The 15907-nt window shown below is 38.3% G+C and overlaps 1 long non-coding RNA gene across 3 annotated transcripts; it reads left to right on the top strand.

Annotated features, from left to right (window-relative positions):
• The first annotated feature begins 1681 nt into the window (after positions 1-1681).
• Positions 1682-15604, top strand: LOC117399628 (uncharacterized). 3 transcript variants are annotated; one of them, XR_009328552.1, is made up of 5 exons: positions 1682-2235; positions 2346-2701; positions 6015-6272; positions 9462-9562; positions 14105-15604. It is a non-coding gene; the product is annotated as an uncharacterized LOC117399628 (long non-coding RNA). The 3 variants fall into 3 exon arrangements; XR_009328554.1 differs by lacking the exon at positions 14105-15604 and adding an exon at positions 10703-11261; XR_009328553.1 differs by lacking the exons at positions 1682-2235; positions 2346-2701 and adding an exon at positions 3288-3569.
• The last annotated feature ends 303 nt before the right edge of the window (positions 15605-15907 follow it).

Here is a 15907-nt window from a genome sequence, read left to right as displayed (position 1 = left end):
CATTGCAAATGAGTTAAAAGAAGGCAGGTTTACCATATAGAAAGGAATTGCTGTGCCCATCACTCCAGATAAACTGCGTACTGGGTGTTTTACTCATTGAAAAACATGAATTGCGTATGAGATTTAATGCGTAAACAATACGCACAGCAATTTTGGTTACTGTTGTCTCAATGGTCAACACGACAGGTAAGATTTATGAGATTATTTTGTTAACTACAACCACTTTAAAAATAAATCTGTGTAAAGGATATACTGTGCTGTATGTTTTCCTTTCCTTCTATTCCCTGGGTGCTGGAGGATTAAAAGACCATGGAGATGAGTAGATGAGAAGGAGGAGAGCATTTGTCTCCCTGGCACTCCTGTAGCCAGTACCTCCTGTAACAAGCTCCTCTCAGTTTGATGTTCATCAATCCAGGGATAGCATCTCTTCCTCTAGCAGTGGGGCTCCAGGCAAACTCACAGTGTATACCCAGACCCCTCGACTCTCCATCACTCTCACCAGGAATTGCCTCTCCTGTCATAAATCTTTCTACAGAAAAGCTCCAGGGCAAAAATGAGCGAGAGTGAGAGAATGACCAAAAAAAAAATGAAATTATATAAAGATGGTCCCTTTGAATAATTTAGAATAGTCTTATTTTCCAGTTTATTAATCTTACCTTGCTGCCCAAGAAAACTATTAATATCTAACATTTCAATTAGTGCCTTGTGTCTAGTTGCTGCATGGATTGGTTTGAACGACATCTCAACAGCGAGGATGAATTCAATATGTGCTCCTGGATGTTTACAGACATTGAAATAACCACAGCACTCTATGGAGTATTCTGTTTATATAACAGGTATCATTTATCAAAAATAAATTCTATTTAGCAGCTGAATTCAGAGGATTACTTTCAATTTCTTAGGTCAAGCTCCACATCTGCTTTAAACAACGCAATGGTGTAATTTGGAACAGTGCGATGCGGCCCAGTCAGTCTGTCATTGGATATGAATGAATGCAAGAAAAATTCCAAAATAAGTAAAAATAATAAATAAAAAAACTGTTCATGCAGCAACAAAAAATTCACACAGCAAAAAAAATATTCACCATTCAGCACAATGTGAATATTTTCATCACCCAAGTTATTCGTATTTCTTCGAATTTAAGACTTTTTAAACCATTTTTTGCTTCTCAAAAATAGCCTGCATCTTAAATTCAAGTACAGTAGTGATGCATGTATTAAAATCAGCAACAAAAGACATGACTACCCGAGTACACAAACAGCAACGTGACTGACTGCCGAAAAAAGACAACAAAGATGTCACTGCCCGAATACACAAGCAACAACGTGACTTACTGCTGAGAAAAGATGAATCAAAACTTTACTGCCCGATCTCGATTTATCCAGGACATACAGGCAGACATTTTCAAAGAAACGTTATTTGCTTCCTGAGGAATTCAAAGAGAAGCTTTTACAATAATCAGAAGTGCTGATCAGACCCCTGTATTTCTCGACATGCTGAGCAATACTACAGTTCACAAATTGGGAGAAAAACAGGTGTGAGCAATCATGACTGGAAATGAGAAGCAGCACATAACTGTAATGCTGTGTGACAGCAGACGGCTGCAAACTACCTCCATATGCGTAATTGAGGTTGTATCTTGTAAATGCATATTTATTTGATGTTTTATTTCTTCCTCAAATTGAGGATGGGAGATTTGGGCTGCGTCTTAAATTGTGCCAGTGTCATTTGCTACTGAGGCAAATTCTCTCGGGACTTACTCCAACCTCGTACCATCGGAGTCCCATTTCAATCCGCGCTGGTATCTGTCTAATGTAGTAGGAACTGAACGGGACAGATTTCAAATCGCTTTTAACTACGGTAGAACCTACCATATCCGATCTCATAAGATACCCTCTAGAGATGGAAATTGATCAATGCATATTTTATTATAGGTCTAAAACATTCAGCTCTTGTAGGACAGAATGGATTCAGCTGCAGATACAATAAAAAAGGGCGCGTTTGGGAATTCAGTTTCACTTTTACGTGCTGTCCCTTCACGGAAAACATGTTCAATAAACGAAAACAAGAAAACAAAGCAAGGGATTAATACCGTACCATTAAAAAGCTAAAACAAGATTTTTTTGTGTGCGCTGTTTTTTGTTTTTTTTAAAACGCCATTTCTGTCTCGGTTAACAAGCACATACTGGGAAAAAAAACTTGTCGGATTACTTTGGCATGGACTGACAAAGCATGGTAAGAACAGTTTTCTCAAATGCGGATTTGTAAATTGCCGAATACTGTATTACATTGCTTTGTTTTCAATACTTTTATTGCAATGATTTTCACACATTTTCTTTGTACAGTCGATGCCGCCTAATCGGGATACTGATCAGGATGTCTGCTTAAATGGGATACAGCTCTGGGAGACGGTTCTTCCCAATGCTATTTATGTCGTTTAACTGGGACGTCACTTTGTTTTAATTGGGATACAGTAATTTCAAATGATGAACAGAGATCGCTTTTCAGACCAAGACAGTTTCGCGTAGCACAGTGCAGTGAGTATGTGAGTACCCTGTGACTTAGGTACGTGATTACCTGTGTCTTAGGTAAATTGCGTAAACCACATTGAACTCTTGAAGGAGTCGAGTCTCCTGTGGTTTCTCAGGCTGCTGTGGCAAATAAAGTTGGCGTGTCAACATCACAGGTGCCTCGCCTTTTGGTAAGATGTGATTTCATTCTTTTTCATTTCATGTAGAAATAAAAAACAGCGATTTAATTTTGTTTAGGAATACAAAAAAACAATTGACTCAGATTTTTAATTATGTATTTAACATTGAATCATAATGTGATGTGATCTTATTCTTTTTCCTTTCATTTGTCATCTCAAATGCCTCTCGTTTAATTGGGACAGCCGTTTATTCTGGATATTTTAACATCTCCCGAGGCATCCCGATAATGTGGTGCCGACTGTATAGTGTACGTGCAGTACAGTACTTTGGTGTTTTAGACACACTGCTGTATGTTCCGAGGTTCACAAGTGTCATTTATACATGTCTGATGGACCCCAGGAACCCATCAAATCGGACATGACAGGTTCTACTGTAAATCGGATGGCAAGGGGAAACCAGGCATAAGTATACCAATTTTAATTAATTTAGTTTCGGAGTAAAGAATCCTGTGAAGAGTTCATCCCTTCCTGTGCCACCATGTACAATATCCAAAACATGCTGTGTATTCAATATTATGATTTAAAAGGGGAAGAGCATTATACCATGTTTATCACTGCATGCTGTCTTAACCAGAAATATAGTTGAGTAATAAAATCTGTAGGCTTAAGATCCAATTTTACCCAGTTTCCCTCGAATTTGAAAAGAAATTCTCCAAATCTGATATTACACATGTGCTAGCTGCAAAGAGGGAAAAAGAGTTTACAATTCCAGAACGGTTTACGTGTGCAGCTACTGTGGAGCATTCCTGGCTGAATATCCGCAAATCCACGATTTTAATCATAGGCAAGGCTGGTAAGAATAAGAAGAGCAACTGGACAGTGGCAATATGGACGAGATTTCAGCTGAGTTCCTGTCCAGGTAATATGAAGCATGCAAAAGACATCAGGAAGAGAGAGAGAGATGAGAGAGGGAGAGATGAGAGAGAGGGGGAGAGGGGGAGAGGGAGAGGTAAAACGTGTGCCTTCATCAGTGATAGATTTCCCATGGTTATATTTTGCATTCATTAAATGCAAAGTTTACAACGGTTTGCTATATTTTTTAAAGCTTTACCAGACCTCTCAAGGCTTTACCATGCTTTCGCTGTGCTTTATTACACTTTCACTATGGGAAACTTTCACAAGAGAATAGCCGCCTAAATTAGTGTCTACTTGACTTTAGAAGTAGAAGTAGATTGGAGTAAAACAGAGAAAACATCCACAGAAAAAGGACGGCTGTTTTTAAAAAATGTAGTACTAGCGGCGCAAAACAGTAGACCCAAAAGTAGAAAAATCTAAATCTAAAACAAAATGGCCAAATAGTTTAATAGATCAATTTTAAAAAAATTCAGTGAAAAAAGGTACTTTACAGAGCGTTTAAAAGGGACCAAGAACAAAGTACACAGAAAGAGTACTTGGAACTGCAAACGCAAGTCAAAAAGGAAGTTAGAAAGGCCAAGAGAGAGATAGAAATGAGCATTGCTAGGGGGCGAAAATGTTTTTCCAATATTATAACAGCAAAAGAACATTCAAGGAGGAAGTAAAATGTCTAAGAGATACAAATGACAAAATCATAGATGAAGAGAAAAAAATAGCAAATATATTAAATGATTACTTTTTACAAGTTTTTACAAAGGAGGATACGGACAACATGCCCCACATGTCGACCTGTTCCTATCCAGTTTTAATTAACTTTAGCATAACACAGGCAGAAGTGTTAAAGGGACTAGGAGCTCTTAAAATAAACACATCCCCTGGGCCGGATGAGATCCTCCCAATAGTACTCAAAGAAATGAAAAAAGTTATTTACAAACCGCTAACCAAGATCATGCAACAGTCTCTTGAGACGGGCTGTACCAGCAGACTGAAGAATTGCAAACGTAATACCACAAAAAGGGAGACAAAACCAAACCGGGTAACTACAGACCAATAAGCCTCACTTCTATTATATGTAAACTTATGGAAACTATAATAAGATCCAAAATGGAAAATTACCTATATGGTAACAATATCCTGGGAGACAGCCAGCATGGTTTTAGGAAAGGGAGATCGTGTCTAAGGATGCAACATCGACAATGGATAATTGCAAAGCATATGACATGGTTTATTTAGATTTCCAGAAAGCTTTTGACAAAGTCCTGCATAAAAGATTAATTCTCAAACTGAATGCAGTAGGGATTCAAGGAAATGCATGCACATGGATTAGGGAGTACTGATTACAGGAGAAAGTACTGATTAGAGGAGAAACCTCAAAATAGAGCAAGGTAACCAGTGGTGTACCACAGGGATCAGTATTAGGTCCTCCGCTATTCCTAATCTACATTAATGATTTAGATTCTGGTATAGTAAGCAAACTTGTTAAATTTGCAGCAGCAAAGGTCATTCAAAATTATCTAGACAGCATTCAGAACTGGGCAGACACATGACAAATGACATTTAATAGAGAAAAGTGTAAAGTACTGCACGCAGGCAATACAAATGTGCATTATAATTACCATATGGGAGATACTTAACTTAAAGAAGGAATCTATGAAAAAGACCTAGGAGTTTATGTTGACTCAGAAATTTGTTCATCTAGACAATGTGGGGAAGCTGTAAAAAAAGGCCAACAAAATGCTCAGATATATAGTGAAAAGTTGAATTTAAATCAAGGGAAGTAATATTAAAACTTTACAATGCATTAGTAAGACCTCACCTAGAATACTGTGTTCAGTTCTGGTCACCTCGCTACAAAAAGGATATTGCTGCTCTAGAAAGAGTGCAAAGAAGAGCAACCAGACTTATTCCGGGTTTAAAAGGCATGTCGTATGCAGACAGGCTAAAAGAATTGAATCTATTCAGTCTTGAACAAAGAAGGTTACGCGGCGATCTGATTCAAGCATTCAAAATTCTAAGATATTGACAATGTCGACCCAGGGGACTTTTTCGACCTGAAAAAAGAAACAAGGACCAGGGGTCACAAATAGAGATTAGATAAAGAGGCATTCAGAACAGTAAATAGGAGGCACCTTTTCACACAGAGAATTGTGGGAGTCTTATGTATATCATATGATTGGGTTTGAGAAAAAGAAAAAGAAAGAAAATAATAAGAAAAATGTAGAACTGTGATCAGAAAGAAAAAAAGAAATGCAGGCATGCAGAATAAGAGAAAGCAAGTAAGACTTAAAGCTGTAGAGGGGGTGAAGAAAACAGAGAAAAGAGCAAAAGAGGCGTTGTTCATTTGTTGTGACAGGATCGACGATGTCTGTTTTCCTGCTAAAACAAACAGCCTCTCGCGGGGCGGGATTATGGAGCCTAATGAGCGCATTCTTGTTTTGTCTCATGCCAGTGTGGAGAATTGCCTGGAGACAGACCTGCTACATAATGAGGTCCCTGTGACAGGGACTACCCTGAGTGAGCGAGTTTAATAATTACTACTGAGCCCTCTGAAGAATAGGACTGTCACATCATGGACTTCACTCTGCTTCATTGTGATCTGCATGCTGCTTAATAACGTCACTGTGCCGCCACTACAGGAAGGTCAACTCAGAGACCAGGAATGACTGGACAGCAACACTAAAACTTAAAAAGAAACATACAAGCCCAGGTATATGTATTGCAGGGACTGTCTGCTGAGTTGCGTGTGAAATCGCTGAGAGGCCTCAGTGAAACTTAAGAGCTAGATTCTCAAAGCTATTTACTACAAAACATCAACAGCACCATTTTTTTTCATGGTTTGGTAACTTTATTGGGTATGTTTCTCCTTTCTGAAAAAAGTGCTGATGATGAATTTGAGTAAACAGCTTTATGAATGTGGCCCTAATTCTACTGATGTAAATTGCCTAAAATGTGTTATTATTGATAGTTCATCAAGAACATCACCCAAAAACCAAGGATGAAACATTTTAACATTTAGCCTAGCTACTGAGTCAACTCTTTAAAAATGTACACTGTAACTCGATTCACTATTGAAACAATCTATAAAAATGTAACAAATTTCTGCTGGAAACAAGACTGCAAAAAAAAAAAAGCAACAAGCAGACAAAACAGATTTTTTAAAAACAACCTTGAATGACAAATTCAGCAACATTTTGGAGTTTTGTAAACCTTTAAACCTTATGTTGACGCATCAATTAAAATTACTGTGTAATTTATAGCCTATGTTGCTGCCTCTTATCCCAAAATATTAAACACGGGAGAAATGTCAACTGCAAACCTGAAATGACAAATCCGAAGCTTTATACGGAGTGTACATTTCTAGTAGTATGTAGAAATGTCATTGTACAGTATGAGGAATTCAGCAATTATGAAGCCGGTATTTGTTTGACACCGTTGCCGTAGTAACCAAATGGCATGGCATTGAGCAGGACCGTGTACAAGTAAAAGTATGAAATCAGTGGAGGTGAAGACTACAGTAATGTAAAATAAAATGCATATTGTTCACAGTAAACAGCCAAATGCACAATTTCCGTGAAATTCGTGATATCGTGAATTTTCAGGGGCATTTCTTACAACGGAGATTGCAGGCTCCTAATCTTCCTGAACAACCCAGGAACAGAGGGAGAGTGCTGAGAAGAAGGGAGATTATTTAGTCTGCATTACCCTTTGTGATCTCCCTGAGGATGAAATTATAGCTCGATACCGGCTATTTCATTATGTACAATTGTTTGTATTCTTCGTATAATAAACTTGGTTCATTATATCCTTTTCATTATGTATATTTGGTTTTATCCGTCGTATAATAATAACATAATATAAAGTCAAGACACACAGTCAACACAGGTCATTTACTCTCCAAATGACCTACTGTGGCAATGTGCCCCGCCCCTGTGTGCAATTGTGTGTGTTATATGTTGTATGTTGCGTGCGTGTGTTAATGTTGGTGTATAGTCATTGGTACACGGGATGTAAACGGGTCTGTGTTTCACGTGTATTTAAAAAGTGTAGATTTGTATTTAGGCACGAGGAGGGCACAAATCACTTCACGTGCTGGTTAAATGTAATATGTGAGCACAGGGTTGCACAGAATTAATTCACGTGCTGGGATTCAAGTGAATAATTAATTAGTAATTGAATCCCAGCACAACAGTATATATAGATGCACGTTTCTTGCAGTCGGGGTTGGGTGTTCGGAAGAGGAGAACGGGTGAGAGAGAAAGGAGTAATTAGAAGTAAAGATCGTAAATATAAGTGTTTGTTCTCACCGTGTTTGTTTGTCTGTCCGTGCACCGTTTGTTTAGTGTTAGTCCGTTTTGTATGTCTGTTTATTTTGGCGCAAGTGCCGTGTCCTGTTTTTGTGCTGTTTTCAAACCTTTTATTTGTTAATAAACGCTGAGTGCAGCCATTGCACTCAGCTCATCACAACCACTGTCTGTGTTTGAATTCCTTTCTGGTCTGACGCAACCCACTCTGGCCGTCTTTGTGACACCTACCTATTGTTCAATTGAGGTAGCCCATTTGGAGGGGAGGAGCTATTTTTCAGATTAGTCTGTTAATCTGTGCTACTGGTAGCCCATTTTGAGGGTTTCAGAACAAAATTAAAAACAAAATTTGCGCTGTGGCAGAGCACTACTTTACACTCCGCCAATTTACCGCTGCGTCGGTCGATCTTATGTACCCCAATGTCTTTTTATAGTGTGAACTAATATAAAAGAATCCAATAGCTCATCAGACACCACTTTTATTGTATCTGCAGTTATTACCCTTGTCTCCAATAATCCGATCTCTAAACACACTGGATTCCTTCAAGCCCTCTCAGTCCGAATTCACAGAGATTTTCAATTGACTAGAAATGTATGAAACACGTAAAAATCATTCCCATGCTAAATAAGCAGCACAGGAGAATTGGAATCAGAGAGAGAGAGAGAGAGAGAGAGAGAGAGATCAAATCTTCGCTTTTCCCAGTTGCCCTCAATCCCCCGACTGGCTGTTAGCAATCTGGTTCACAGACTATAACGTAAGACTTTATATTTAAAAAAAAAAATAGGCAGCAGGTCTGTCAGTGAGTTCCCAAGGCAGCCTGTTCCCACTTAAAACAGCTATTACCACTGTTAAAAATTCATCAGGTCTGAGTGTTCGGAGAGCAACAGGGCCAAGCAGAGCTGGGCCCACAGCCTCCCAGAGTCACAGCTTTTTAAAACACGCCAGAATATTTTAATGGTAAAACAGTGTCCCTGCTGGATTATCGGCTTTTACGAAAGCAGGGATATTCCTGTTAAAATCATGGCTCGCTCTTGTTCCCATTCCTTTTAACATCTGTTCTGCTTCGAGTTGCAATTGTGCTCCAGGGAGGGAACAAGTGATCTGTGAGATTCTGTTAACCCCTCCAAGGTCTGTGCTGCTGCTGCTGCGACTATAGCCTTTTGCTGTTCATTGTGGGTGCTTGCTGTGTTTTTTTACCAGGGTACGTTTGCACAGTAATTTGGCAGCATACCCATGGTTATACTATGCATTTACTATAGTTTACCATATATTTTTTTTAATTTGCTTTACTATACCTCTCCTGGTTTTGCTTATTTATGCTTTAATTTGTTTTCACTTTGGCTTATTACACTTTGCTATGCGTTTTACTATGGTAAACTTTTATAAGGGGAACCTGCTTTTTTGCAGTTCCAAGTTTTCAGGTGTTAAGCTGAGGGAACACGAAGCCACTTGGTTTCAGGAGACAAGGTGTCAGGCCACTGCACGGCATACCAGGGAAAACTGGTCCTGAAAAAGTAGCTTCGTGTTTCCTCAGCTTTAGCTTTTAACCAAACAATGAAACTGTGTAACTTTCTCCTTCTCTTACCTTAAACAGAGGCCTAGATGGCCACGCCATACCTTAAGGTCTCCATTAATGGATCATCCCTTGACACCACTGTTCAAGCTAGGAAGAAAAAAATTCATATGTATTTAAAGGTAAGGGGGTTGAATTATATCTTTCGATTATTTGATTAACACCCACTGGTCCCAATTAGTTTGGACAATAGAGGTTTTAATGAATTAATAATAATAATAATAATAATAATAATAATTCAATCAAGATGGGTTAGACCCGATTGCAATGGGGTTTAGGAATAACAGATTAGATGAAAAATAAGTGGATTGTAACAATCGTTGAGCGTAATACAACCCTGTAAAAGACAGTGAATTGCATTTTTCTATTCATACATAAACACATACGCTTCATCCCTAGAGTTAAACATGGGCGCTGTCACCTGACACGTTTGCATTATAAAGGTGACGTTCTGGTGATACATCACGCAGTTCTAACAATTAAAGCTAATTCATTCTGCAGAAGGGAATTTGATTATCAAATGTGTTGGTCCAAGGACACTGAGTGACTCAGAAATGTCATTCAAATTATTTTTAATTTGATTTTGCCATGTGGCAATCAATGAGGAAATAAAACTATTGATTAGCCATGACTACTAGCGAAGCAGTCCCCTGACTGAGACATCTCGACCCAGAGCAGTTGACTAATTTATGCTTTAAATATGTCTTCCAAGCAGCCGCGTGATTGAAAAGCAAAGGCAGCACTTCCGCATCTACTGAAAAAACACTCCAACTAGGGGAAATGAGGATATTAAATATCTATAATAAAGGATTCAAAATCTGTTTACTCCACTAGCCATGGGCAGCCCTTCACATTAACAGATTGTTAGAAGTAGGGACAAAGAGGTGGAATTTAACCCATTGTCTAGCTTGCTCAAAGAGTGTGTGTGTGTTACATACCATGTTTTTCTAATACTGTCCCAGTACCTGTTGGGGGTAGGGCGGGGGCAGTAGTTATAGCATGACTCTGCCCAGCTAAGAGAGACACTAATTTACATTTTTTAAATGTTGTATTTGGATTGAATTTTTGGGGATCAATCAGCCTCTATGAAACAGACAAGCATTAATGGGAGGAATGGCCTCCACTCATTCATACATTTGATAATGTTCTTACACATTTTTTTATTTTTCACTCCCTATGATTTAAATATAGAATGTAAAACATACATGTGCAGCAGCCAGTGTTGTGTGCTGCACTGTGGTTAGAGTTTCTGTTCCCTACAGGTGAGGTTAACGAGCTCTGTGATTGGTCATGCAAACAAGCCTGCCTCCTCAGTGCAGTGGTTCTAGACTCTTGCCTGCGATGTCGATGGTTCTCCATTCTCCACCCTCTTTCCATGTAACTGCACAAAAGTGACTATTGTAACCCTCGGGCAATGGCAACAATTGAGCTCACACGGAAAGGTGGAAAGAAGTGCAAATGCCCCCCAAAAATGTACCTTGTGCACTTTGAAGAAGGATTACTCCAGTTTCCTGAGTCACACAAGGACGTGCTTGCTATCAAAATAAAGGTACGCGATTAAAGTTTAATCAAGTGTAAGGATATCCCACAATCTTCAAAGAGTCATTTTAAACAAGCTGGGGTCCATTTGCACTCATTCCCACTGACAAAGGGTTAACCACATGCGCAAGATCCTGCAATGAAAATAAATGGGTTTCAAATGGGTTTTTCACGCACCTGAAAACACAACTGGAATCTTTGAATGTTTGACAAAAAAAGTTTCAAACATGACATTAGTGTCAGAGCTGTGAAGCACTAGTGTAGCAAAAAAAAAGTGACAGTACACGATACAGTTTACTGAAAAAAGCAGTGCTACACTTTGGATTGTGCATGAACATCAGAAAGGTTAAGACCCTGTTTTCTGTTCTGCGCCTAAATTATTGTTTAGGGTTAACTCCTTCTATTCTTAAAGAGAAAGGCATCAGCACGCCAACAAACACACACTAGAAGAAGAAACTGTGTAAAAAAGGTAACTGGCAGTGTTTATTCAAGGTTTATGTCTACTACCTGCAAAACATTCCCCTTAACAGGACCATTGAGAAATAAAAAGATAAGAACATGTATGAACAAGTGGAAGTCATTCAGCTCACATATCCTAGTAGCTGATTGATCTCAAAACTCAAGTTGTGTCTTAAAGGATCCCAGTGATTCAGCATCAGCAACATGACTAGGTAACTTATCCCATTCCTTCACCTCTGTCCAAGTGTCTTGTGTCCTCTGACCTCAAATTGAAAGTGAATCAAAACTAATTTCAACATTGAAGACATTGAAAAAAATGACATTTATTATTTAATGTAGTAAGTTTATTTTAGTATTTCTAAATGTCAAAATATTCTTACGTCAATCTCTTACTAAATTTAAATTAGACCTAACTGAAATGTCAATGAAAGGAGTGTAAAATGACCCCTGCAAGTACAATGTAAAACAGCCAACTCCTTGCAAAGGACTTCACTCTTACCAATCGTTTAGTCTAGGTCTATTGAATTCTAGTAATTCCTCTATTTAAATATTGACTCTGTTCTTTCAGCGAGGGGAGTCCCTCTATAAATCCAGGTATGGATTTTTCCAGTCTTGTCTCATCAAACCTGAACACTATTTTGTTTAAAACCTGACCTGGATCAAAGAGCCATGCTTACAGTACATTAAGGGCTAGACTCTCAAAGCTATCTACTGCTTGTTTTATTCTTTATTTTTCAGATAGTAAAAACCTATCCAATACAGTTACCAAATCAGAAATAAATAAGTCAGTTTTGAGTAGCCTTGTAATTGTTGACAGTGAGTAAGAATGTGTTTTCTTCCCTATTAATGTATTGATTTACTTTTATTTATTTAAACATTCAGGTAGAAGGGGAAGTAAATTTTAATGCTTTTTTAACTAACAAAATTAATTGAAACTTTTAACGCTTTGTGTTAACGTTCAGCAGGAAGACACGGAGAAAGACTTAAATAAACAACAAACAAACAAACAACCAAATAAATACACAAGCTGAAGCCTGGGCTAAGTCATTTTTTCCACTGGGACCTCGGAGATGTAAATGAAAGCAGTGACTCGGGGCTGTGTGAAATGAAGCTTGCTTCACTAAGTGCAGATTTGCAGAACTCACATCCTCTTTATTTGTTTAAAATATTCCAGCAGCCACAGACAGGCACTGGCAGAGGTCCCTGGCCTTCTCAGATCAACTACCAGCTCTGACAAGCTGAAAACCAGTACAGCTACCAGCTCTGACAAGCTTAAAACCAGTACAGATACCAGCTCTGACCTGCTGAAACCAGTGCTGGTATTTCTAGCAGAGTTTTCAGTCAATCAGCCATCATTTCCAAGCAATACAGCAATGAGAATCAGTTATCGTTATTAATATAAAAGGAAGAGGAGAGACAAAGCTGAGTTGCACTGTGTTTTAATTCCTGCTGTTCTAAATGAGAGGTGGGAGTCACTGGAGGAAATTTCCATTTCTGGAAATGACTGTCAAAACCTGCCATGCCAGGGTGTCCATCTAGCCATTTAGAGAGAGGGGTTGGAAGAGAAAGCTGTTATGTATATTTTGCCACAAATACTCCCTTCCATTTAGTCCAGTGTAAAATTGTGTCCAATTTATGTTGCTGATTTTGTGATGTCTGCTGACAAGAGAATCACCAAACTGAGAATGGGTTAAATTATCAGTACATTATACCAAACTGCTACTTGGAGTCGTAAATATATATATTTATAACTGCAGTAAATAGTAAGATAGAGGTAAGCCTTGGGTTTCAGAATGCTTGTGGGCACTTCAATACATCCAAGATACAAGACTTTATATAACAAGAGTTGAGTGTTGAGTTCTAGTGTTGAATAACTTTTTTTTTCTCAATTTGGAATTCTTTAAAATATAACATCAGAATAACTGGGGCCAGAATCACACTGAGAGGATATTCATGTCATAAGTGACCAAATTGAGCACTGCACTTTTTCACTTTTCATTGATTGATTGATTTGCACTGTTTGTTATAATTTTGCTGTGATTATTTATTTTATATTACTTACTATGTTCAGTTTTTGCATTGTGTGTTTTACTATTTTGTTGTATTTATTATTAGTACACTGGTGACCAAATGGTAGAACTGACTGACATTCTGAGGAACCCAATTGCATCACCTGTTACCCATTACCTCATAAAAGGTGTGCTGTCAGCACAGTGCAGGCAGAGAGCAGGGCAGACTGTGTTGCTGGAGGACCTAGATCAGGAAGTGGATGACAGAAATTTCTGGAGGAACAGGCTGCAGGAAGAACCTGGAAAAGTTGGACAAAGAGATAAAGGGAAGTTACACCTAAGTAGTAGTATTTTTGTTCGAGTAGTGAACCCTGTCTAGCTTGCAGGTAAGTGCACAGGGCTAGAATAATTTTGTTAAGTGTGTGATTGGAAACCATTTTATTTGACAGTATAACACATATATTGACTTTACTACTATATAGGAGTTATGAAGCGTGTCCAATAGCATTATACTGATTGTACATAATTATTGTGGTGGTCTGTGTATATGTAAGACAACCTGCTGGAGTATAGTTAGAAACTTAAACCTGGGATACAATATATTGCAACGGAACTGCACTGATGGTGGGTTTGTTTGGTTCTTTTGGCTTGTTACAGCAGGTACCTGGGGTTTTGGGCTGACTCGCTGTTGGACAGTGACCAGCGGGACAGCATTCGGGACGGGAAGAACTACAAGCCGGGACACAAGGAATACAAGGTTATATCTTTCTGTGCTACGACCTCTGTTCTCACGGTTGAAGTACTGGGATCCTCCCTGCCTATTTGCACAATTGAACTTGTTTTTAGATAGTGTTAACCTAATCCAATTGTTTTAGTAAGAATTGTTATTTTAGATATATTTATAGTTTTAGTTGGGATTGTATTTTATTGTTTTAATTGGACGTTCATCTGGGGGGGTTGGGGTTGGTGTCACAGAATCCCAAAAGAACCTGTAAAGAGAGTGGAAAACGGGAGGGTTAACGTTTGTACACCTAGTTAAGTGTTTGGTTTATTGTCACCTGGTCCGTTCTCTACTAGTGTTATGCGTTAAAGCACGTGACATTCATAAAAGGAAAGTAATTCCCTGAATGCAGCTGTTTAATACAGTGTGTTTTTTTTTATTATTTCCATAGGTTGCATTTGTAATACAGTATAAGCTTCATTTTATTCCTACAGATGGCTTCCGCAGGAGATACTGGGAGTTTCTCAACACTTCCCTGTGCTGAGTGCTCCGTGATGCCCTCTGGATAAGTCTACAGTTCAGTGTGTTTGCTTTGCAGCACGAGGATTTGCCCTTGGCTGCTCTCAGCCTTGTCTTCCTGCCAGTGAGTGCCAGGTAGCCTGAAGCGTGCAACAATTTGCAGATTAGATCTGTTGAACACAGGCTGCCAAGTGGGATGAATGGGATCACTGAGCGCATTTCATTCACTCGCTTCTACTCCAGCTAACTGTTGATTTACTGTTGATGTGGTTGTTTCTGTGGTCATTATTTACTGATTGTTAAACCTTACTTTATGGTAGCTATACCTTAGCTGATATGAAAAACTGTCGGGCAAATGGTATATTGGCAAATGTAACATAAAAACATTTGAATCACCAGTTCAATTTAACAGCCAATATTTGTGACTGAAATTCTTTACAGTCTGAGTCACAGATTTATTTTTGTGTTTTGATTATAGTCTGCCTGAATAAATTATGAATTTGTTTAATGTGCATTTACTAAAACAATGTGACTGAACGGCACAAAGCATGCATATTATTGGAAGTTGAAAGTATCCTTGAGTCAGTGTATAAAAGTGAGTTTAATTTAATTTTAAATGTATTTAAAGACTTATTTGTAAATCCTTTTAAAACAAGGCATAGTACCCCATAATGAATTAAAAGCACAGGGATCAATTGTAATGCAGATAATGTCAGTATTGTGAGACAATGCCCATCCACAGGCAATTCGCTGAAACTATAGTAAACCAAGTGATGCAAAACTTTTGGCCATAGCTGTACTATGCATTTACCATAGTTTGCCATGTTTTTTTTAAATGTGCTTTTCCATACCTCCCTAGGCTTTGCAATGCTGACCTATGCTTATGCTTATGCTTTCACTATGTTATATGTAAGTCGCCCTGGATAAGGGCGTCTGCTAAGAAATAAATAATAACAATAATAATAATATTGTATTTTTCGGTGCTTATTCTTTAGCTATTTGAGTTATGTTAATCGTTTTTTCAGGGCTTTCGTTTTTGATATACTTTATGAAATTTGTGTTTTCAGTTACTTTCCAAAATGCTTGCGCTTTTTTTTCCTGTTTAAAATATGTATAGTAACTCGACAGTACTTGCACACTTAAGTTGTACCTTCTTTCCTTTGCTGTCTTCCACAACGAAATCCCTATGGTCACGGGCACATTCTTCTGGGGTTTTTTGT

Source organism: Acipenser ruthenus, chromosome 4 (genome assembly GCF_902713425.1).
Source record: "Acipenser ruthenus chromosome 4, fAciRut3.2 maternal haplotype, whole genome shotgun sequence".
Taxonomy (NCBI): domain Eukaryota; kingdom Metazoa; phylum Chordata; class Actinopteri; order Acipenseriformes; family Acipenseridae; genus Acipenser; species Acipenser ruthenus.
The sequence above is the reverse complement of the archived record's forward strand: the minus strand, read 5'-3'. Positions and strand labels throughout refer to the sequence as shown.